General features: G+C 44.7%; 1 protein-coding gene across 1 annotated transcript in view; it reads left to right on the top strand.

Moving 5' to 3' along the window:
- The window catches only part of LOC124721142 (D-beta-hydroxybutyrate dehydrogenase, mitochondrial-like), a 282303-nt gene that overhangs the window by 79673 nt on the left and 180042 nt on the right, over window positions 1–22588 (top strand). The window lies entirely within an intron of this gene.

The following is a 22588-nucleotide window of genomic DNA, read 5'->3' as shown; positions in this document are numbered from 1 at the left end:
TCAATAACAGTTGTAAATTATCCAGAAAACCTGTGGAAAAGAGGTGTGTCAAAGATAGGTAAATCCATTACTAATTTATGTAATAAAGTGAACTAATATTTTATGTGTTCTAGTTTGACGAGCCTTGTCCCAGAGCAGGCAAAGAACCCACAGCTATGGCGAGATGAAAGTAGTTTCGCCTGGTCGCAACAGTTATTATTATAGACTATTGAGCCAGATGATTCGCAGCGTGCAGTATAGACATACTTTTTACAAGCTAACGCCAGTGTTCCAGCTTTGATGTGTGAACGCGCCAGCAGACTCTGTGGCCGGAGTCCCCGTGCCTGCGCCGGCGCTAAATTTGGCGAGCCGGCCCTGCGGCTATTCTGGGACGCCGCCTCAGCCGCGGCGCGCCCGCTGCTCACCGATTTGCAGAAAATACGCCTGTCCGGAAGTGCTCGCACCTCGCGAGATGCTTTGCTCGCACGCCTTTACCTCCCCGAGTTCCAGCACGCCGGCGGCGGCCCTTCCGGGCTCGCTCTGGATCTGCCGGTGACGAAAGCCTCGCGTCATGCGTCCGCATCTCCGCGCCTTCCGTTCCGCATCTTTAGCCTTCTGACTTCACAGGCAGGATAAATCCGTCCGCGAGATGTTCGTGCCACCGTAAGCCAGCAGTAAGTCCGTATTACACTAACGAGCAAATATACCATTTTCTCAACAAACAACTGGTTCGAATCGTACTTAGAAAACGGGATGCATAAAGTTGTGCCGAATAATTTAAACAATTTTGGCAGCAGAGGACATTTAAGTGACTGGGGAGAAATCGCAGAGACCCACAGGGTTCAGTTTAGGGCTGTAATAGGTACGAGAGCGGATATTTCAATTGCTGACTGATGACGGTGTACTGAATAACATTACATTAGTTTTTACGTCATTTGCCGATCAATAGTTAAAGCTATTACCAGTCTATGTTTTTAGGGTGGTTATAGCTCCAAGTACATGTGGCAAGAGCGAGCCATTAATGTTTACTTTCTCCTGGATGGCAGGTCAGGCCTTAACGTGAGGACGCAAAATGGTTAGTCTATACTATATTGACAGACATAGTCCACTTACTGGTGCAGTTACGACCGTACAGAACATATCAGGTAGTAAATTACGTGACATGTTTGTGGGAGAACTGTTGGGCGCAGAGAAGAGAGAACCGACGCACTGATGTGTGTACATATTAAGGTACCACATGTAAAAATGTCTGCACTTATCTCCTTTACAACCTGTATATATGAATGATCTTCCACTTAACATTCATCGAGCAAAATTAGCACCTTCTGTAGATGATCCTAGTGTCGTAATAAATCCCATTACAGAGATAGCGAGAGAAGAAATTGTTGATGTTTTTAAAAGAACTATTAAGTGGTTCTCTAAAAATGGACTCTCTCTTAATTTTGAGAAAACTCATTGTGTCCACTTCTGTACAAAAAATAATCGTACGAACATCGATGTAGCACACGAACAGAAGTCAGCAAACAGGGTATGATGTTCCTAATTTTTGGATGGACATATTGATGAAAACTCGAACTGGAAGAAACATATTACTGAGCTGCCCAAACAACTGAAATCAGCTACTTTTACTCTTCGTATAATTGTTCTGGAAATAAACGAATCAACTTCTTAACCTGTTTTGCTCATTTCCACTCAATAATATCCAACGGAATAATTTTCCGGGAGAACTCATCACTTAGAAAGGATTGCTTGTATAAAAGGGAAGAGTAATAATAATATGTGATGTTCATCCACAGTCATCTTGTAGATACTTCTTCGAGGAGTTAGGTATTTTAACTGCACCTTCGGAATATATACTTTAGCTAATGAAATTCGTCACAAGTAATCCATCACAATTTAAGAAGAGCTGCAGTGATTACACGTACAACATTAGAAAAGATAAGATCTTTTTTACTCATTATTAAAACTGCCAGTGGCATCAAAAATATTTTTATCGTTTGCCCAATAACAAAAAATATCTGACGGGTAGTAAAGCAAGTTTTAAATTTAGCCTAAAGTTATTTCTTCCGGACAACTTCTATTCCAAAAACGAATTTTTATTCACAGACGCGCAGCTCGTAATAAAACTAGTTTTATAAAACTACTTTTATGTGTACTTGCGTGAGTAGGACTGAAAAATATCTTGATCAATGTTAAATTTAGATCAGTGCGCCATGTCGGAACCTGTAAACGGCCAGATTGTTGCCATCCACTGAAACTAATCATCCGTACATACCTTGCAAACTGACTCGTTCCACTTCATTTCGATAAAAATATCGTTGAATGATCTGTGAAACGTGTAACTAACTACCTAGAGTACAAAATACGCCAGCGCAAGATGAAATTGAACAGTGAGAACCAATGATTTCGCACGAATAAATTTCTGATCAGGTGTTATACAGATTGCACACGATGTATACCCCATTTTACTGGGTCGTACACCCATACGCAAATTGTGTAACACATCTACTGAGGGTATGGAAGCAACAGTGCCCTAACCCACGTACTACTAGTACAGAAAACTATCAAATATTGTGAAATGTTCTTGCGAAAATTGGCGTCTTATAGTCTATAATAGTCCGCTGAGCGGACAGCGCGACGGACAGGTATGCGGAGGACGTGGGTTCAGTTCCCAGTAGTGCCAAGTATTTTGCTTTGCTGAGATGACTGGTACCGCACTCAGCCTGATGACGGGTGACCTGAATGGGAAGTAGCGGCTCCAAGACCTGGAAAACTGCGCGGATTGCTTAAACCTTGCCCCACCATACCGCTTTCAAATGAAGGCATTTAGCAAATGAGACGCTGCTTGTCAGCATCGCGTAGTTCTCTGGGTACGATCGCGGTCTTACTTTAATAGTTGATCGCAATTATTACGTTTCTAACGTAACAATATACAGGGTTATTACAAATGATTGAAGCGATTTCACAGCTCTACAATAACTTTATTATTTGAGATATTTTCACAATGCTTTGCACACACATACAAAAACTCAAAAAGTTTTTTTAGGCATTCACAAATGTTCGATATGTGCCCCTTTAGTGATTCGGCAGACATCAAGCCGATAATCAAGTTCCTCCTACACTCGGCGCAGCATGTCCCCATCAATGAGTTCGAAAGCATCGTTGATGCGAGCTCGCAGTTCTGGCACGTTTCTTGGTAGAGGAGGTTTAAACACTGAATCTTTCACATAACCCCACAGAAAGAAATCGCATGGGGTTAAGTCGGGAGAGCGTGGAGGCCATGACATGAATTGCTGGTCATGATCTCCACCACGACCGATCCATTGGTTTTCCAATCTCATGTTTAAGAAATGCCGAACATCATGATGGAAGTGCGGTGGAGCACCATCCTGTTGAAAGATGAAGTCGGCGCTGTCGGTCTCCAGTTGTGGCATGAGCCAATTTTCCAGCATGTCCAGGTACACGTGTCCTGTAACGTTTTGTTCGCAGAAGAAAAAGGGGCCGTAAACTTTAAACCGTGAGATTGCACAAAACACGTTAACTTTTGGTGAATTGCGAATTTGCTGCACGAATTCGTGAGGATTCTCTGCCGCCCAGATTCGCACATTGTGTCTGTTCACTTCACCATTAATAAAAAAATGTTGCTTCATCACTGAAAACAAGTTCTGCACTGAACGCATCCTCTTCCATGAGCTGTTGCAAGCGCGTCGAAAATTCAAAGCGTTTGACTTTGTCATCGGGTGTCAGGGCTTGTAGCAATTGTAAACGGTAAGGCTTCTGCTTTAGCCTTTTCCGTAAGATTTTCCAAACCGTCGGCTGTGGTACGTTTAGCTCCCTGCTTGCTTTATTCGTCGACTTCCGCGGGCTACGCGTGAAACTTGCCCCCACGCGTTCAACCGTTTCTTCGCTCACTGCAGGCCGACCCGTTGATTTCCCCTTACAGAGGCATCCAGAGGCTTTAAACTGCACATACCATCGCCGAATGGAGTTAGCAGTTGGTGGATCTTTGTTGAACTTCGTCCTGAAGTGTCGTTGCACTGTTATGACTGACTGATGTGAGTGCATTTCCAGCACGACATACGCTTTCTCGGCTCCTGTAGCCTTTTTTTCTCACTGCGCTCTCGAGCAGAAACCTGAAGTGCGGCTTCAGCCGAATAAAACTTTGTAAGTTTTTCTACGTATCTGTAGTGTGTCGTGACCATATGTCAATGAATGGAGCTACAGTGAATTTATGAAATCTTTTCAATCATTTGTAATAGCCCTGTATTACTCTATGGCCTTCGTTAGTGTGTACTGAATTATTCTGAGCGTGATATACATAAAAAATTATTGCAGCTGATGTGACATTATGTTTGCAGCTGATCTGATGCGGTCGGCCATTCTGCATTTGGAAAATGACACATTGTGTGCATGCCTAAGATTCCTGCCTCCGCGTTGCTTAGGTTACCCATTTTTATTGTTTACCTTCAGATAACTCAGTTAAGGTCACTTGAATTGGAATCGCTGAAATGAAATGAAATGAATGATGAAATAGACAAAGATGAGATCGTATCAAAAGCGCCCAGAAGTCCCGAACCCACAATGTGATGATTACGGAAAATTCCAGTATGGCACCAGCTTTCATTAGAGCGACGTATTCCAGTCAGTTTATCGTACATTATTCCATGAAATTTATCGTATATTTTATGAATGACAAACAAAATATCTATGTGGCAGGAGAAATACTAATAAATATTCTGTATCCGATATTCTGTTACAGAATGTTGGTTGCTAGAATACGATTTATAATTTTGGTATCTTTGGGAAAATGGATCCATGTGGATGGGTCGGACATAATGTAATAGTAGTATCAGGGTCCTTTCTTCTAGCAGTGATTCAGGTGTCTTGTGCTGGTACAAGTTAGTTTGTTTATGGAAGTGAACTTTCTTGGAAACATCCTACATGGACAAACCAATATTTCATTTCGATTAGTATTCTTACTTTTATAGAAAATGGATACTCCTGAAAAAATTTCTTCTGTTGATTTTACAATCACCTGACTTTGTTTCTCAACTGGTTCTTTTAGTTTTGTGATGATTCTTCAATTACTATGAAATAAATGGTTCGTATTATCCCATACTGACCACCACAAATGACTTATTTCTTCTTGGATTTTTTTTACGTGATATCAATCTTGATGACCATGTGCCTACCAAGCACAGTCAAGATATGAAACTGACATGTAATTAAGTGATAACTTATAAAAGGAGTTAATGAACATACATAAAGTATACGACACTTAAAAATCACTGAAGAAGTCTGTCTAAAATTGTTAGGTGAAACATGTTCAATTACAAACGTTACTACAAATTCAGTTTCAAACGACGGTTAATGGTTACGGTTATCTCATAAACAGCAGAGATATTTATTTTCAATGTTGTGTTCCAACGATTCCACATGTTGATTCTGATTGGCAATTTTTTTTGTAGGAAATGTAACAAAAAACCAGTTTCACCAAAATGTGAACACGCCACTATTGCATTTGTAGTTCAATTCCAGTTTCATGGTGTGGACTTCTCTAGCTACCAGGTGTATAAAAATTAACACACATCGTTATAATGGGTCATGGTACTTTTATTGAATGGGAATATCTACGGATTGCACAGAAAAGAATTTTTGTCGTCAGCATACATTGGATTCCATGTCACGTGATTCTGTGGTACTTACCTACACAAATAAACTGTTCCTCCTTACACATACTTCCCTTTGCATCCGAAGCTGTGACCACTCTTCACTACTGCTATTACTGATAAACAAATGTGTACAAATATTAAAGTTTCGATTTTATTTGAACCTGGGACAACAGTTTCTACAATAAAAACACTTCTCACGGGTTGGGCCTTCGGTCTGTTCTGACTAGCCGATTGCTGCCTATAAGGCAGTACGAGGAGCATCTGTTTTCGTGAACATCTTATCGGCATGGCGATAACCCTTCAGCCTCTATTGCAAAAGAACAAAATGTTTGGCTGAACAGCTCAGACATCGGAAAGGTAGAAAATTTTAGTGCCTGGGAGGAAAAAAGAATCACAGAAGGAGTCCCACAGCGTTCAGGTTTGGGTCCACTCCTATTCCTAATGCATATGAATGATCTTACACCCAACATTCAACAAGAAAAAATTGGTGCTTTTTGCAGACGATACTAGTCTTATAATAAATCCCATTAGAGAGAAAGCAAAAGAAGAATTAGTAAATGATTTTTCCAAAGAATTATTAAACGGTTCTCTGAAAATGAACTCTGTATATATATATATATATATATATATATATATATATATATATATATATGGAAAAAAGGGCACTACATTCAGTTCTGTACAACCAATAGAGTCATACTAACAAATGATGTAGCACATGAGCAAGAGTCACTAGATCTGGAAAAAGCATATCACTGATCATCTCAAACGATTAAGTTCAGCTACTTTTGTTCTTTGTATAACTGCTAATCTTGGAAACAAACTTATCAACCTCCTGACATATTTTGCACACTTACACTCAACGATGTCTCACGGAATAATTTTCTCGGATGACTCATCACATAGAAAGACCCTGTTGTTTGTATAAAAGAAAGTAATAAGAATAACATGTGGCATTCACTCACAGACGTCATGTAGATATCTCTTTGTGGAGCTAGGCATATTAATTGCGATGTCACAAGACATATATTCGCAAGTGGAATTCGTCATAAATAATCAATCATATTTGAGAAGAACAGTAATATTCATACATACAACACTAGAGGGAAAAATGACGTTTATTACCCACTGCTAAAGCTGTCAGTGGCTCAGAATGGAATTCAATATGCAGCAACAAAAATTTTTGATCATTTTCACAATAACGTAAAATACACTCCTGGAAATGGAAAAAAGAACACATTGACACCGGTGTGTCAGACCCACCATACTTGCTCCGGACACTGCGAGAGGGCTGTACAAGCAATGATCACACGCACGGCACAGCGGACACACCAGGAACCGCGGTGTTGGCCGTCGAATGGCGGTAGCTGCGCAGCATTTGTGCACCGCCGCCGTCAGTGTCAGCCAGTTTGCCGTGGCATACGGAGCTCCATCGCAGTCTTTAACACTGGTAGCATGCCGCGACAGCGTGGACGTGAACCGTATGTGCAGTTGACGGACTTTGAGTGAGGGCGTATAGTGGGCATGCGGGAGGCCGGGTGGACGTACCGCCGAATTGCTCAACACGTGGGGCGTGAGGTCTCCACAGTACGTCGATGTTGTCGCCAGTGGTCGGCGGAAGGTGCACGTGCCCGTCGACCTGGGACCGGACCGCAGCGACGCATGGATGCACGCCAAGACCGTAGGATCCTACGCAGTGCCGTAGGGGACCGCACCGCCACTTCCCAGCAAATTAGGGACACTGTTGCTCCTGGGGTATCGGCGAGGACCATTCGCAACCGTCTCCATGAAGCTGGGCTACGGTCCCGCACACCGTTAGGCCGCCTTCCGCTCACGCCCCAACATCGTGCAGCCCGCCTCCAGTGGTGTCGCGACAGGCGTAAATGGAGGGACGAATGGAGACGTGTCGACTTCAGCGATGAGAGTCGCTTCTGCCTTGGTGCCAATGATGGTCGTATGCGTGTTTGGCGCCGTGCAGGTGAGCGCCACAATCAGGACTGCATACGACCGAGGCACACAGGGCCAACACCCGGCATCATGGTGTGGGGAGCGATCTCCTACACTGGCCGTACACCACTGGTGATCGTCGAGGGGACACTGAATAGTGCACGGTACATCCAAACCGTCATAGAACCCATCGTTCTACCATTCCTAGACCGGCAAGGGAACTTGCTGTTCCAACAGGACAATGCACGTCCGCATGTATCCCGTGCCACCCAACGTGCTCTAGAAGGTGTAAGTCAACTACCCTGGCCAGCAAGATCTCCGGATCTGTCCCCCATTGAGCATGTTTGGGACTGGATGAAGCGTCGTCTCACGCGGTCTGCACGTCCAGCACGAACGCTGGTCCAACTGAGGCGCCAGGTGGAAATGGCATGGCAAGCCGTTCCACAGGACTACATCCAGCATCTCTACGATCGTCTCCATGGGAGAATAGCAGCCTGCATTGCTGCGAAAGGTGGATATACACTGTACTAGTGCCGACATTGTGCATGCTCTGTTGCTTGTGTCTATGTGCCTGTGGTTCTGTCAGTGTGATCATGTGATGTATCTGACCCCAGGAATGTGTCAATAAAGTTTCCCCTTCCTGGGACAATGAATTCACGGTGTTCTTATTTCAATTTCCAGGAGTGTATTTGACACGTAGCGAAGCAACTTTTAAATATAATTTAAAATCATCTCTCCTGGACAGCTCCTGCTATTAAGTTGACGAATTTCTACTTAAAAAGCGGTAGACAGTTATAAAAGGAGTGTAGTTGAATGAGAAAGACTAAAATAATAATTTGTTCATTAATGTTAACATTAGTCATGTATACATATCCTGTAAATTGACTCATTCCACATCTTTTTAATAAAAGAAACGTTCGAATGACCTATGGATCATGTAACTAACTAACCTCATTTGGTTACAAAAGTTTTCTTTTTTTAATTTCACCATGATGTACGCAACTGTTAATTATCAGTTGCAGGCATCATGGAGTCATTCAAAACAATAATGTTTCGATCTTAGCGTAAAATGTAAGCAAACACCAGAATCACGTGACAGCTCCTGTTTGATGGTGAAGACAGGCGCAGTACTCTGTGCTCACTCGCTACAAGAACCATCTGATCAAAAGCATCTGGACACGTACAGCATTAGTGGATATTAATACGGGGTGTGTCCGCCCTTTGCCTTTACGACGGCTTGAACTCTGCTGGGGACCCATTCATCGAGGTGTCTGAATGTCTGTGGAGGAATGGTAGGCCACTCCTCCTCAAGAGCCAAAACCAGAGAAGATAGTGGTAAGATGACGTTCTAGCTCATTTCAAAAGGTCCACAAACCATTGAATCATAGATGCTGCTTTATGACAGGGTGCATTAATACAAACAATCATCGTCTCAGAACTGTTCCTCTACTGTACGTAGTGCACAATGCTGTAAAATATGTTCGTATCCTAGCATTTAGGACTTCCTTAAGCACAATAAGGGGACGACACACCAACTACGAGAAACACCACCACTACGCACGATAGGAGGCATTCGGGAGAAAAATGAAACCCTTCAATTGGATTAGTACAGGGTGCAGCGCGACTCATCATTCGTTGCCAGTGGCACCGCTTAGCGCATTCTTTTTAACTCCAGACGTACAGCCAGTGTGACAGCTGGACTGCTGGTACCTCTCTGCAATTCATTTCATCTGTTTTTTGGAACAACCCTCCGCAGTGCTCGACGGTCCCTGTTCGTCAGTACGTGAGGTGTGCCTGGTCACAATTGTTCCTTCGCGTTTCCACTTCAGAGTTACATCACGAACAATCGATATGGGCAGATTTAGAAGCATTGAAATGTCCCTGATAGATCTGTTGCTCAGCTGACACCCAATAATCCTGACCGGCCCATTCTGTTGTACTCTCCACCTCGTTTTATACTGGCGGGTAAGTCTCTCGTGTAACCAGTAGTCAGTTCCGTATTACATAGGGGTGTCTGGATACGTTCGATCAGATAGTGCATTTGCACCATGTGCAATCCTCTCGTGCCCCACGCGTGCTCATTAGCGACTGGTGTCCGAGGCTAGTCGATGATTATCTAGGACAGTGCGAGAAACATATGCACGGTATGGTGGACGGGCATATCTTGCCGACGTTGTGCTACGGGCGATAGAGTGGACAGAATTGTATTCCACATCTACATCTACATCTACATCTACATGGTTACTCCACAATTCACACTTAAGTGCCTGGCAGAGGGTTCATCGAACCATTTTTATACTACTTCTCTATCATTCCACTCTCGAATGGTGCGTGGGAAAAAGGAACACCTAAATCTCTCCTTTCGAGCTCTGATTTCTCGTATTTTGTTATGATGATCATTTCTCCCTACGTACGTGGGTGTCAACAAAATATTTTCTCATTCGGAAGCGAAAGTTGGTGATTGAAATTTCGTAAATAGATCTCGCCGCACCGACTTTGTTTCAGTAACTGCAACCCCAACTCGCGTATCGTATCAGTGACACTCTCACCCCTATTGCGCGATACCACGAAACGAGTTGCCCTTCTTTGCACTTTTTCGATGTCCTCCGTCAATCCTACCTGGTAAGGATCCCACACCGCGCAGCAATATTCCAGCAGAGGACGGACAAGTGTAATGTAGACTTTAGTCTCTTTAGTGGGTTTGTCGTATCTTCTAAGTGTTCTGCCAACAAAGCGCAGCCTTTGTTTCGCCTTCCCCGCAATATTATCTATGTGGTCTTTCCAATTTAAGTTGCTCGTAATTGTAATTCCTAGGTACTTAGTCGAATTGACAGCCCTTAGATTTGTGCGATTTATCGTATATCCAAAATTTATCGGATTTTTTTTAGTACCCATGTGGATAATGTGGTGTCACCGCCAGACACCACACTTGCTAGGCGGTAGCCTTTAAATCGGCCGCGGTCCGTTAGTATACGTCGGACCCGCGTGTCGCCACTATCAGTGATTGCAGACCGAGCGCCGCCACACGGCAGGTCTAGAGAGACTTCCTAGCACTCGCCCCAGTTGTACAACCGACTTTGCTAGCGATGGTTCACTGACAAAATACGCTCTCATTTGCCGAGACGATAGTTAGCATAGCCTTCAGCTACGTCATTTGCTACGAGCTAGCAAGGCGCCATTACCAGTTACTATTGATACTGTGAATCATGTAACGTCAAGAGCAACGTTCACCATTAATGGATTAAAGTTAAGTATTCCACCAGCTACGTCCGTTTTTTCTAAATTCTAATTTCCTTGTCCTGTTCCAGACCTCACGCCAGCCTGCGTGAGCTAAAACGCGTGCCTTTCGGCTTCCTCTAGTTACACGGTGTTGGCTCTCCTGCCAACCACAACAGATAACCTCGCACTTTTCTTTGTTTAGTGCCAATTGCCAGTTTTCACACCATACAGAAATTCTCTCTAGATCATTTTGTAATTGGAATTGATCGTCTGATGATTTTACTTGACGGTAAATTACAGCGTCATCTGCAAACAATCTAAGGGGGCTGCTTAGATTATCACCTAGATCATTTATGTAAATCAGGAACAGCAGAGGGCCTATGACACTACCTTGCGAAATGCCAGATATAACTTCTGTTCCACTCGATGATTTACCGTCTATCACTTCGAACTGTGACCTCTCTGAGAGGAAATCACGAATCCAATCACACAACTGAGACGATACTCCATATGCACGCAATTTGATTGATAGTCGCTTTTGAGGAACGGTATCTAAAGCCTTCTGGAAATCTAGGAATATGGAAGCGATCTGAGATCCCTTGTCGACAGCACTCATTACTTCATATGAATGAAGAGCTAGCTGTGTTGTACAAGAACGATATTTTCTGAATCCGTGTTGGTTATGCATCAATAAGTTATTTTCCTCAAGGTGATTCATAATGTTCGACTACAGTATATGCTCCAAAATCCTACTGCAAATTGAGGTCAGTGATATGGGTCTGTAATTCAATGGGTTACTCCTATTTCCTTTCTTGAATATTGGTGTGACCTGTGCTACTTTCCAGTCTCCAGGAACAGACACTTCGTCAAGTGAGCGGTTGTATATGATTGCTAAGAAAGGCGCTATTGTTTCTGCACACTCTGAAAGGAACTTGATTGGTATACCATCTGGACCGGAAGACTTGCCTTTCTTAAGTGATTTGAGTTGTTTAGCAACACCTAAGATATCTACTTTTATGTCACTCATGTCAACAGCTGTTCTGGTTTCGAATTCTGGAATATTTACTTCGTCTTCTTTCGTGAAGGAATTACGGGAAACTGTATTTAGTAACTCCGCTTTAGTGACACTATCATCGGTAACATTTCCATCGCCATCGCGCAGTGACAGTATTGACTGTTTTTTGCTAGTGGTGTACTTTACATACGACCAAAATCTCTTTGGGTTTTCTAACATATTTTAGACAATGTTTTACTGTGTAAACTATTAAAAGCATCTCGCATTGACGTCCGCACTAAATTTCGAGCTTCCGGGAAACTTAGCCAGTCTTGGGGATTTTGCGTTCTTCTGAATTTGGCATGCTTTTTTCGTTGCTTCTGCGACAGCGTTCTGACGTGTTTTGTGTACCTCAGTGGATCAGTCCTGTCTCTTATTGACTTATGCGGTATGAATCTATCAATTGCTGTCGATACTGTATCTTTGAAATTGAGCCATATCAGGTCTACACTTACATAGTTAGCTTGGAGGGAATGGAGACACTCTCTTAGGAAGGCATCAAGCGAATTTTTATCTACTGTTTTAAATAGATATATTTTGCGTTTATTTTTAGTGGTTTTGGTTGATATGGTATTAATCCTCGCTGCAATGACCTTGTGTTCACTAATCCCTGTATCCGTGTTGGCGCTCTCTATTAGATCAGGATTATTTCAGCTCTGCTCACGTAGCCTCAGTAAACAGCAGAGGTGAGCAGTCATTGTAGGCTATGGCTCCTCACACTGATACCTAGAGTGCCGGTACTTGGCACAAATGTGACCGACACCGGACTTGCAAGCGACTATCACTCACGCTAAGGCAGAATCTGCTCTCCCTTCTGAACACAGTTCTTCGCCATTCATCGGCCCAGTTGCGCCTTTCACTACAGCATCGGTGGCGGGCTGCGAGGTGATGACGCGTGAGAGGAAGGCTGGCCACCGGCCAATGCTACTCGTAGCCCTGTTGTGATGGCGCTAGCCGCTAGCTTTACTCTAGCATGGAACCTGCCTGACAATCCGCACGGTAATGTGATTAGGATATAAATCGCTCATCCCAAAACAGTGGTATGAGCCATTCGTGTGCAAAACTACGCATCTCACCACCAGAGTCGTTTCAGTGATCACCTATCCAGGGTCAAAGAAAGGAACTTTGCCAAGGTGAAGAGACAAAATATCGACGCAATAGGACCAAACATATACCGAAAACAGCCTAGTACTGCCAACCTCTTTATGTGTGCTTCTTTATGCAATATAAGCTATAGGCTACATGAGATGGATCGTTAATTTTGCGAGACCACAATGTGGAAAACCACAAATAAAGTTACACGATGTCATTTTATCATCAGACTTCAGTGTGTGCTATACAGTCGACTCTCTGCACCGAAGTACAAGCCTATGTTACAATATGCTTGGGAAAAGGCAGATTACGATATTGACATACCAATATCATCATTCAAAAATGCAATTAGTTTGGCTTTCGATATTGGACTTATCGAATACAGAAGTAATGTTCCACACTGCTCTGACCACTTCGTTGAAAACCCACAGCTGCACTTTGAAGACAGAATAGCTGTGCATAAGTATCAGGTCAGTAGAGAAAAGTCTGTTTTGCAAACAGAGGGCAATATAGCAATAAGTCACTTGTGAGTTTCTAGTTCTGTTATATCCACATATTGTTTCTTCGCGTTGTCAAAGTTCCTCTTTTAGACCTTGAATAGATATCATTCAAATGCCTCTCACGATAAAACAAGTAGTTTTCCATGTGGGTGGCTCATATCTTTGTTGTAGAATGAGTGATTTATATTCAAAGAATATTTTCGTGAGGTTCTGACCGTTCGAGGTGACCATATTTCCCTTGTGGGTACAACGTTGGTCCCAGTTTGTGCCATCAGCGATAGTTACACGGCTGTTGCGACACTCCAGGTATGAACCGTTATGCTGCTGTCATTCAGGATCAAGACGACATAGGCCCACTGGCATCGACATTAGTACTATGTTACCACCTTGCATCCGACAGTTTGGGAAAATCTTTGGTGGGACCATTCAGCCTCCCGTAACACTGCAGTGTAACCTCACTGAAAGGGGTTAGTTGCACCAATTCTGATGATCGTAAGTATCCTGGAATGTATACATTCTTTAGCATACCAGTAGGACGCTCGAACTAACAGACCATTCCTTTTAGTTCGTAACAGATTGATATGAGACTATGACTCGATTGATCAAGCCGTCTTCATGGCAAAGGAAGACTACGTACTGCGTCACTTTTGGGGTCGCTGACCGTAGGTGAGTACATATCAACCTACAGGGGTGGACAAAATATGGAGACATGGAAAACACAACACATTTCTATGCCTAATACGGTGCAGGAATACCGATGGTATCCAAATCAGCCTCCAGTCGTCTCGAAATGGATAAATACGGGTCCTGCAAAAATAATGGCAACTACAGGTAACAAATGATGGAGGTTGACAGCAATCACGCACTCTTTTCTCCAAAGCACACCACAAAGGCTCAATAATATTGAGATCTGGTAACTGTGATGGACAGGGGTAATGCGACACCTCAACCTCGTACCACAAAATCAGTTCTGGACGATGCATGCTTTGCGAATAGGAGACTTGTCGTTTTGGAACACCGTATCACCACTAGGGGTGAAAAACATTATACCGTGGGGTGGACCTGATCAACCAAAACGGTAACATACTTCTTGGCAGCAATACGACCTTGCAGGGTAACCGTGGGCCCATGTAATACAACGATATGCCTGCACTACCGAACCCACGCCATAATTCCCTCTTGGAACGTTAACTCAGCCAGAAGTTGGAAACAGGGTTGAAACAAGACCCATCCGACCAAACGACATTCTTTCATTGCTTCGTAGTCCAGGTTTTACGGCTTCGGCACGACGTTTTCCTGTTACGGGGCTTTGCATCACTGATGAGTCGTTTTGGAAGTCTAGTTCGCCCTGCAATTCCCCGCTTAACTTTTTTAGTGCCAGTGCTCTCTGCCTGAAACCACCATTTTATTAATTTTTTTGAAGTACCAGCGCCTTTGTCATGAAACCATAGATGCTATTGCAAGACAGAGATATCCAACGGTACACTGAGGTACTTCTACGAATGTAGTGCATTGTAACAGTACTTTTACAGCGTTCAAAGCGACAGTCGGTGCGGAGATTGTGCTACGTGGTCGTGGGAGATTTCGACATGTGGTTTGTTTTATACTGAGATCACTGACAGTGGAAGTAAGTATATCTAAAGTTATTGTAACGTATCTGAGCTTGTACTACTGCTGTTATGAATGGTTTGGAAATGAAACCACTGGAGCAGTGTGTACTTTTGACAGAAATTTATTACCTTTCAGATCAATTTCTTCTTGTTACTTAGGACTACAATTTGTTTTAGGCATTATGAGTTCATGTAAGCTGGCATTGTGTTAGGAAAAATTCGGAATTGCTTTCAAACGTATCTCATGAAATGATGGATGGTTGAAAACTGTACGTTCCAATGGTTCCAAAGTGAAACGACAACTTTAAAACAATTGATGGTCTACTTTTTCCCAATTTCATCTTGTGTTCGTTGCTTTGCATGACAATAAACGATAATTTTGTAAAAAAAAAAGTAATTGTATTCCAAAGTGAAACAACCTCCTAAAATAATTGAGTGTTTACTTTTTGCCAATTTCTTCTTGTATTCATTGCTTAGTACGGCCAGGGTTCACGAAGGCGACATTCAGTTTTGCAATGACTTTTGCAGCTATCTTTACAATATACTTCAATGAACGTGCATCACGATTACTCAGTACACTCATTCGTCGGGGTTGTGACTTAGCTGAAGATGCTTTCCCGTTTTCTCTGTATGTGGTATAAATCTTGAAACACCAAAGACCTCAGCTACCGTGATTACAGAAGCATCTACCATATGAGTAGCCACCTTCGAAGTCACTCACAACTGCACAGAACATTATTCTGACGACGACTGCCATTGGCAACGTGTTGAGGACAGCACAGATGCCATTCGTAGTCAAATACAACAGCGCAACGTGTAGCTTTGTCTAAGATCCAGATTTATGTTCAAGTATGCATTTTCGTTTTAACAAAACCATAACGTATGCTTTATGTGGGCTAGGTCCTGACATCATCAACTTCGGAAATAAACAACTTAAATGAAATGATTATGTGGCATTAATGGTGGGGAGACATCGACCGGTGCAAGTCTTTTTATTCGATTTCACTTAGGCGACTTTTGCGTCGGGGAGATGAGATGAAATGATTACCACAACATGAACATCCACTTCCCGAGCGAGTAAAATCTCCAAAAAGACCGGGAATCGAACCCGGGATCTCACGATGTAGAGACAGCGACACTGACCACGAGTTGCGAACATCGCGAATATACACGGCGCTCTTTGCAGTAATTAGTCAAAAAGTACGAAATGGGTATGACCGAAGGAGGTGGAGCATCAAAAGTGTGCTTAAGCGAAGCAGGAGGCGGCAATACATCGTGCTCAGATCAGTCCCTCGCACTGAGTATTGCCTCCTGCTCCTTCACATATGGTTTTGGTTGTTTTGATGGATTTAATTGCGTCGCTTGCCATTGTTTGGTACATATTGTAAAACCGCGAAAACATAATCCTCATCTCACAACAGAACGGATCATTCTTCTGACGTCCTGGTAAAGTGACACAGAGACTGGCTCGTATCATCCGGTAGTCGCCACCTCATTTGGAGCACATGGACTAAGTAAGATGAAGGTGTTGGCCAACCGAGTGATGAAATTTGTTAGAACCCCTCAATACCTTCAGCACCCTTCGGTGAATCAAGGTAGAATACTTTTTAGCAGTAAATCGACAAAAGAGCCAGTTTTTTGAATCTGAAATAAGTAATGTAGTGCACAATAAAATAATCAGTCAGGTAGTTTGACTAATAAACAGGTTTTCCCGGCTGGTGTCAATTTCGCTCTAAATCCTACTAGTTGTGTTGCTCCTTCGTCATATGAAAGATTTCAAATTAAATGACTTTTTAATCGTGTTGCAGAGACCTTGTTCGTCAATGTGAAGAAGAACCTTGATGTATCGTGCTTGTGTTTCAGATGATTTTCTTATGTACACTGATGAGCCAGAGCATTACGACCACCTGCCTAATAGCCGGCATGTCCACCTTTGGCACCGATAACAGCGGTGACGCGTCACGGCATGCAACCAATGGGGTTTCGGTCGGTCGCTGGAGGCAGCTGACACCACATCTGGACGCACAAGTCACACAGTTCCCATAAATTTCGGGGAGGGTGCGATGAGCTCTGACGCCAGGTTCAGTTACATACCAGATGTGTTCAATCGTGTTCAGATCTGACGAATTGGGGGGCCAGCACATCAATTGGGACTCACCATTGTGTTCCTCGAACCACTCCATCACATTCCTGGCCCTGTGAAATGGCGCATTATCTTGACGAAAACTGCCACTGCCGTCAGGAAATACGATCGTCATCGAGGGGTGTACGTGGTCTGCAACCACTGTACGATACTCCTCGCACGAGCTCCACTGAACCCACGGTCGCCCACGTGAATGTTCCCCACAGCATACTGGAGCCGCCGCCAGCTTGTCTACGTCCCGCAGTACGGGTGTCAAGGAACTGTTCCGCTGGAAGACGCCAGATTCGCGCCCTCCCACCGGCACGATGAAAAAGGTATCGGGATCCATCAGACCGTGCTAAGCTCTGCCACTGCGCCAACGTCCAGTGCCGACGGTCACGTGCCCATTTCAGTCGTAGTTGCCGATGTCGAGGTGTAAACACTACCACATGCACGGGTCGTCGGCTGCGGAGGCCCATTGTTGAGAGTGTTCGGTGCACTGTGTGTTGGAACACACTTGTAGTCTGCCCAGCATTAAACTCTGATGTTAGATTCGCCACAGTTTGCCGCTTGTGCTGTTTTAGCAGTCTGCCCAGACTACGACGTCCGACATTTGGGATGAGGGGGGCCGCCCTACCCCACGACGTCTGGACGTGCTTTCATTACCTGTCATCACGGCACTCCTCGAGCAGCCGACAAGTCGTGCTGTTTCCGAAATGCTCGTGCCGACCATCGGGGCCATCACAATCTGCCCTCTGTCAAACTCAGACAGATCGCACGCCTTCCCCATTCTGCACACGGACAACACGCTCGCTGATATCACATGCGCCGTGCGTGTATCTGACGGGGCGTCATTCCTCACCAGGTGACGCTGCTATCGCCTGGGCGAGTTTATATCGATAATAGGTCGGTGGTCAAAGTTCTGGTCGATCAGCGATGATACTGACATGTACTTATCTTGAACAGTGCCACTTATAAGACTTCGATATAGTAAAATTTTCCGTGTTACCTAGGAGCACATCTACTGTACGTAATATCAACTTTCAGAATATTTGCGAAACGAGGCAAAGAGATTCCTATTGCTGTACACGTACTTCCGTTTGCTTGTGAGATGACTGAGTGCTGTCTCGTCATCACCAGCACTTCGCCTGATCCTTGATACAGTTTCGTTAAATTCGTGAATATTTGCAAGTTCGCCACATTAGAGCACGAATATGGTAAACAAAGGAAAATTATTGTCTGTAGTCACTTTCAGGAACTGTCGTAAATTGAACTACTGACTTTCTCCGTCGCCTAAACAACCGACGATGCTATTTAAAAAGGCACCGAACAAAATTGGTGAGTCGTTGGTTCCTTCTTCAGCAGTTATACTTAAAATAAATATTTTCCGATATTAATAAATGATATGATTATTTCCCAAGCAATCTGAATGTACACGTTTCTTCAACAAAAAGTTTGTATGTCTTCCCGTACCTGAACCACAAAATTATTCTTTTGCGAATAATTGTCATCGACGTATTACAAAACCAAAAATACGATTTTGACTTCTATCACTTCTCAAGCTTCAACAACTTTTTCATATGCATCTAACCAGTTGGTTAAAATTTCATAAACTGCACAACCCAAATAATCGTCATTTTATGGTGTATAAGGCAGCACACGTCTTCAATGAATATTATTTATGTTACATAAAACACGTGATCTATTTCCTCCAACAATATACAGGGTATTTATAATTAAACTTTCGCTGCTTGAGCCAGTGTAGACGAAAAACTATTTACGGTACGAATACCCAAATTTATGGGACTGGTGTTGCCGTTAGGTACCAGTACTGGTACGGCGACTAGGGTTGAAACATGAACATCACTGTGCATCACAGTTGCAGACAGTCAACATGGTTCTGGACAATATGAGCAGAGCTTTACTCGTAAAGCTGTTTTATCAAAAAACAGCAATAGTACTGCTCCTCTTCGGGAATATCGACATATTAAAACAACGGGGGATGTCCTCCTGCCGTACCGATGTTGAAGGACACGATTCAGAAGTTCGAATTAACTGGTGGTTTGGGAATTGCTCCTGGGAGAGGCTGACAGTCAGTTGTACCACATATTGTTGAAGAAGTTACTTAAGCCACGGCTGAGAATGCTGGACGCAAGGTGCGATCTTCAAGTAGTGCACGAACTGTGTCACGACACCTGAACAATCCGTGATCCACCGTTCGAAAAGTGCTGCGAACGATTGTGAAATGGTATATCTAGTGTGGTTCCATCCTGACGCGGATGCAGATGGTCGTCACGTTGAGAAACGTTTGTGACCTGGAACGTAAAGATGGTACAATAGCCAACTATCGTATCGGGCGACTTGTTGACTCGTGCTGCGCTAAGTAAATCTTTCAGTGCTCCCCAGTTCTGCGCGCCGCAAATGTAACAAATAAAACTAAACAAAACACTTTGTAGTTTGCACGAAACAAAAATTTTATTTCACTGACGCAAAAAAATCGCAACACCAGGAAGGAGTTTGGCAGCTGGTGAGCGTGTTTGTACATCTGAAAGATGATGTCTATTCCTATTTCGTTCCAGTCGCATAACAGTGGCGTTAGTAATGCCAATATGAGAATGCAGATTAGGTTTACTTTAAATACACCCTGTAACGGTCGTGAGCTTTGATTACCTTTGAGATTAGACGTGGTGAGTAATGTTAGTCAAGAATGTCTTTAAGGCGACAAAGACGCCAAATTGATAATGGCCCCACTGTGTTTGGACGAGGTCTTGTAATAGGACCCGAGCAGTTATATATTGCCTTTACGGTACAGCAGAAAGACTTGGCAGGAATGTTGCCACTGTACACGACTGATGGCAGCGGTGCGCACGAGAATGTTCGGTCGCAAGATGAACGGACTCCGGACGGCCGTGTGACATTGTCGGGAAGGGAGACCAGCGTATGACTCCGGCGCATCGTACTGCATCTGCAACAGCAATTGAGCAGCAGTTGGCAGCACAAAAACACAACGAACTGTTACAAACTAGTTACTTCAAGGACAACTCCGAGCCAGCAAGCATTCCGCTGACGCAAACCACCGCCATTTGCGAGTTTAGTGATGCTAATAGAGAGCTCATTGGAGGACAGGGTGGAGGTCTGTTGCATTTTCTGATAAAAGCCGATTCTGCCTCTGTCCCTGCGACGGCCTGTGTTGGCTAGAAGGTGACCAGTTGAGGGCCTGCAGCCAACCTGTGTGCGTGCGAAATACACTGCAGTTATGGTCTGGAGTGCGATTTCGTACGACAGCAGGAGCCCTCTAGTGGTTAGTGGTTATCTCACGCACGCTCACTGCAAATTTGTACATCATTCTGACGCATCGACCTGTTGAGCTGCCATTCGTGAACGACATTCCAGAGGGTGTTTCCCAACAGGATAAAGCTCACCCACATACCGCCATTGTAACCCAACATGCTCTACAGAACGTTGATATGTTGCCTTGGCCTGCTCGACCACCAGATCAGTCTCCAGTCCAGCTCACTTAGGACATCATTGGACGACCCTCCTGCGGGTTTGGGGGTAAGAATACGCCCGCGGTATTGCTGCCTGTCGTAAGAGGTAACTAAAAGGAGTCTCACACGTTTCGACCTTAATGTGATCGTCCCCTAAGGGGTTTGACCACTACCTTTCAAAATTTTCTGTTAGTGCGTACCATTTGGGGAAGGACACCTTACGTGGTGTATTATATATCCATCTTGCCCTAAGATCTGGCACACCTGATATTGTCATGGAGCTTCCGGCCACATCGGCTGCAGTGTGTTCCGGTTAGCATACATTCCCTCCATTGTGCACTTCCATCTTTGCCCTCGTGATGTACATGGATATTTTGACACCCGACATGCAGCACGGTAGCCAGTCCGTTGTGGTGGGGTTGTCATGTACCCTCTTGGTGGTAGCCCCCTGACTACACAGGGATCGCACTTCTGATGCCTGAGCTGGTACCTCCCCACGTATGCCGAGGAGTAGATGCCTATCCCTCTGGGGCATCGGGACTCCTGGCAAAGGCCATCCTGCCAGGTGGTCTTTGCTGCGGCTGGTGGCGCCTGTGGGGAGAGCCCCTGGTCGGAGTGGGTGGCATCAGGGCAGATGACCCGCAATGAAGCGTGGTACATCATCTCTCGCTGGTGGGCCTCCACCAGCAGTGTCTAAGCGATCGAGGTCTAACCTCAATGGGAAGAAATACGATCCGAGATCATTTCCCTCCCTGGCCACTGCATGGGAGGAACACATGGCTAAAGATAGTAGTGGAGATTATTCACCCCGATACCTTGTCTGTACGCGGGTTGATGGTGAATCTTTAATGCCAACCAAGCCTTCTTCGGCTCCTCTCGCCCAGAGGGGGTCCCTTGGGGCCCTCCCATCCCAGGCTTTGCCCAGTGCCAAAGCGGACGATCGCAAATTTCTGAAGGAACCACCGGTCGCTCGTCGTAGGGCCTCCAGGCCGTCGTCTGTCCCTGAGACTGACCCAGTGAGGACCTCCCAGCCAGAGTCACCAAAGGCACAGCGCGCAAAGCAGACAAAGAAAAAGGCTCCCAAGCGTCCTGACATTGCGGTGGCACCTGTCCCACCGCAACCTTCCAACTCTACGTCTGAGGATGAGGTGGAGATTCTGGCGTCCGCTGAGGACCTGGATCTCACCAGTCCCTCAGATGCGATGGATAGCTGTTGCACAGGTGGTGACTCGGTAGCAGCAGGGGCCCAGGAGGCGTAATCTGCCTCCCCAGTCGCTTCACGCCTTCCTCAGCCATGGACAATATCATCCTCCAGTGGAACTGCAGCGGTTTGTTCCACCATCTAGCTGAGCTCCGCCACCTTATCAACCTTCACCCTTTCTTCTGCATTGCTCTTCAGGAAACTTGGTTTCCCGCTATGCGAACCCCTGCCCTCCGTGGCTATCAGGGTTATTATAAGAACCGGGCAGCTTATGAAAGGGTGTCTGGTGGCGTCTGCATATATGCCCTTAACTCTCTTCACAGCTTTAGAGGCTGTCGCTGTTCGGGTGTGGACACCACAGGCTGTTACTGTCTGCAGTCTTTACCTTCCACCAGATAGTGATGTTGTGCAGCAGGTCCTGGCGGCGCTGATACCCCAATTGCCGCCACCTTTCTTGTTACTGGGCGACTTCAATGCCCATATCTCTCTGTGGGGTGGGTCAGTGGCAACAGGTCGAGGCGCCACCATTGAGAATTTATTGGCGCAGCTCGATCTCTCGATTTTAAATGATGGTGCCTTCACACACTTCAGTGTGGCGCATGGCACATACTCCACCATTGACCTTTCGATCTGTAGCCCTAACCTCTTACCGCCTGTCCAATGGAGTGTGCATGGTGACCTGTGTGGTAATGACCACTTTCCGA

Source organism: Schistocerca piceifrons, chromosome X (genome assembly GCF_021461385.2).
Source record: "Schistocerca piceifrons isolate TAMUIC-IGC-003096 chromosome X, iqSchPice1.1, whole genome shotgun sequence".
Classification (NCBI taxonomy): Eukaryota; Metazoa; Arthropoda; class Insecta; order Orthoptera; family Acrididae; genus Schistocerca; species Schistocerca piceifrons.
This window is presented reverse-complemented; position numbering and strand designations above follow the sequence as displayed.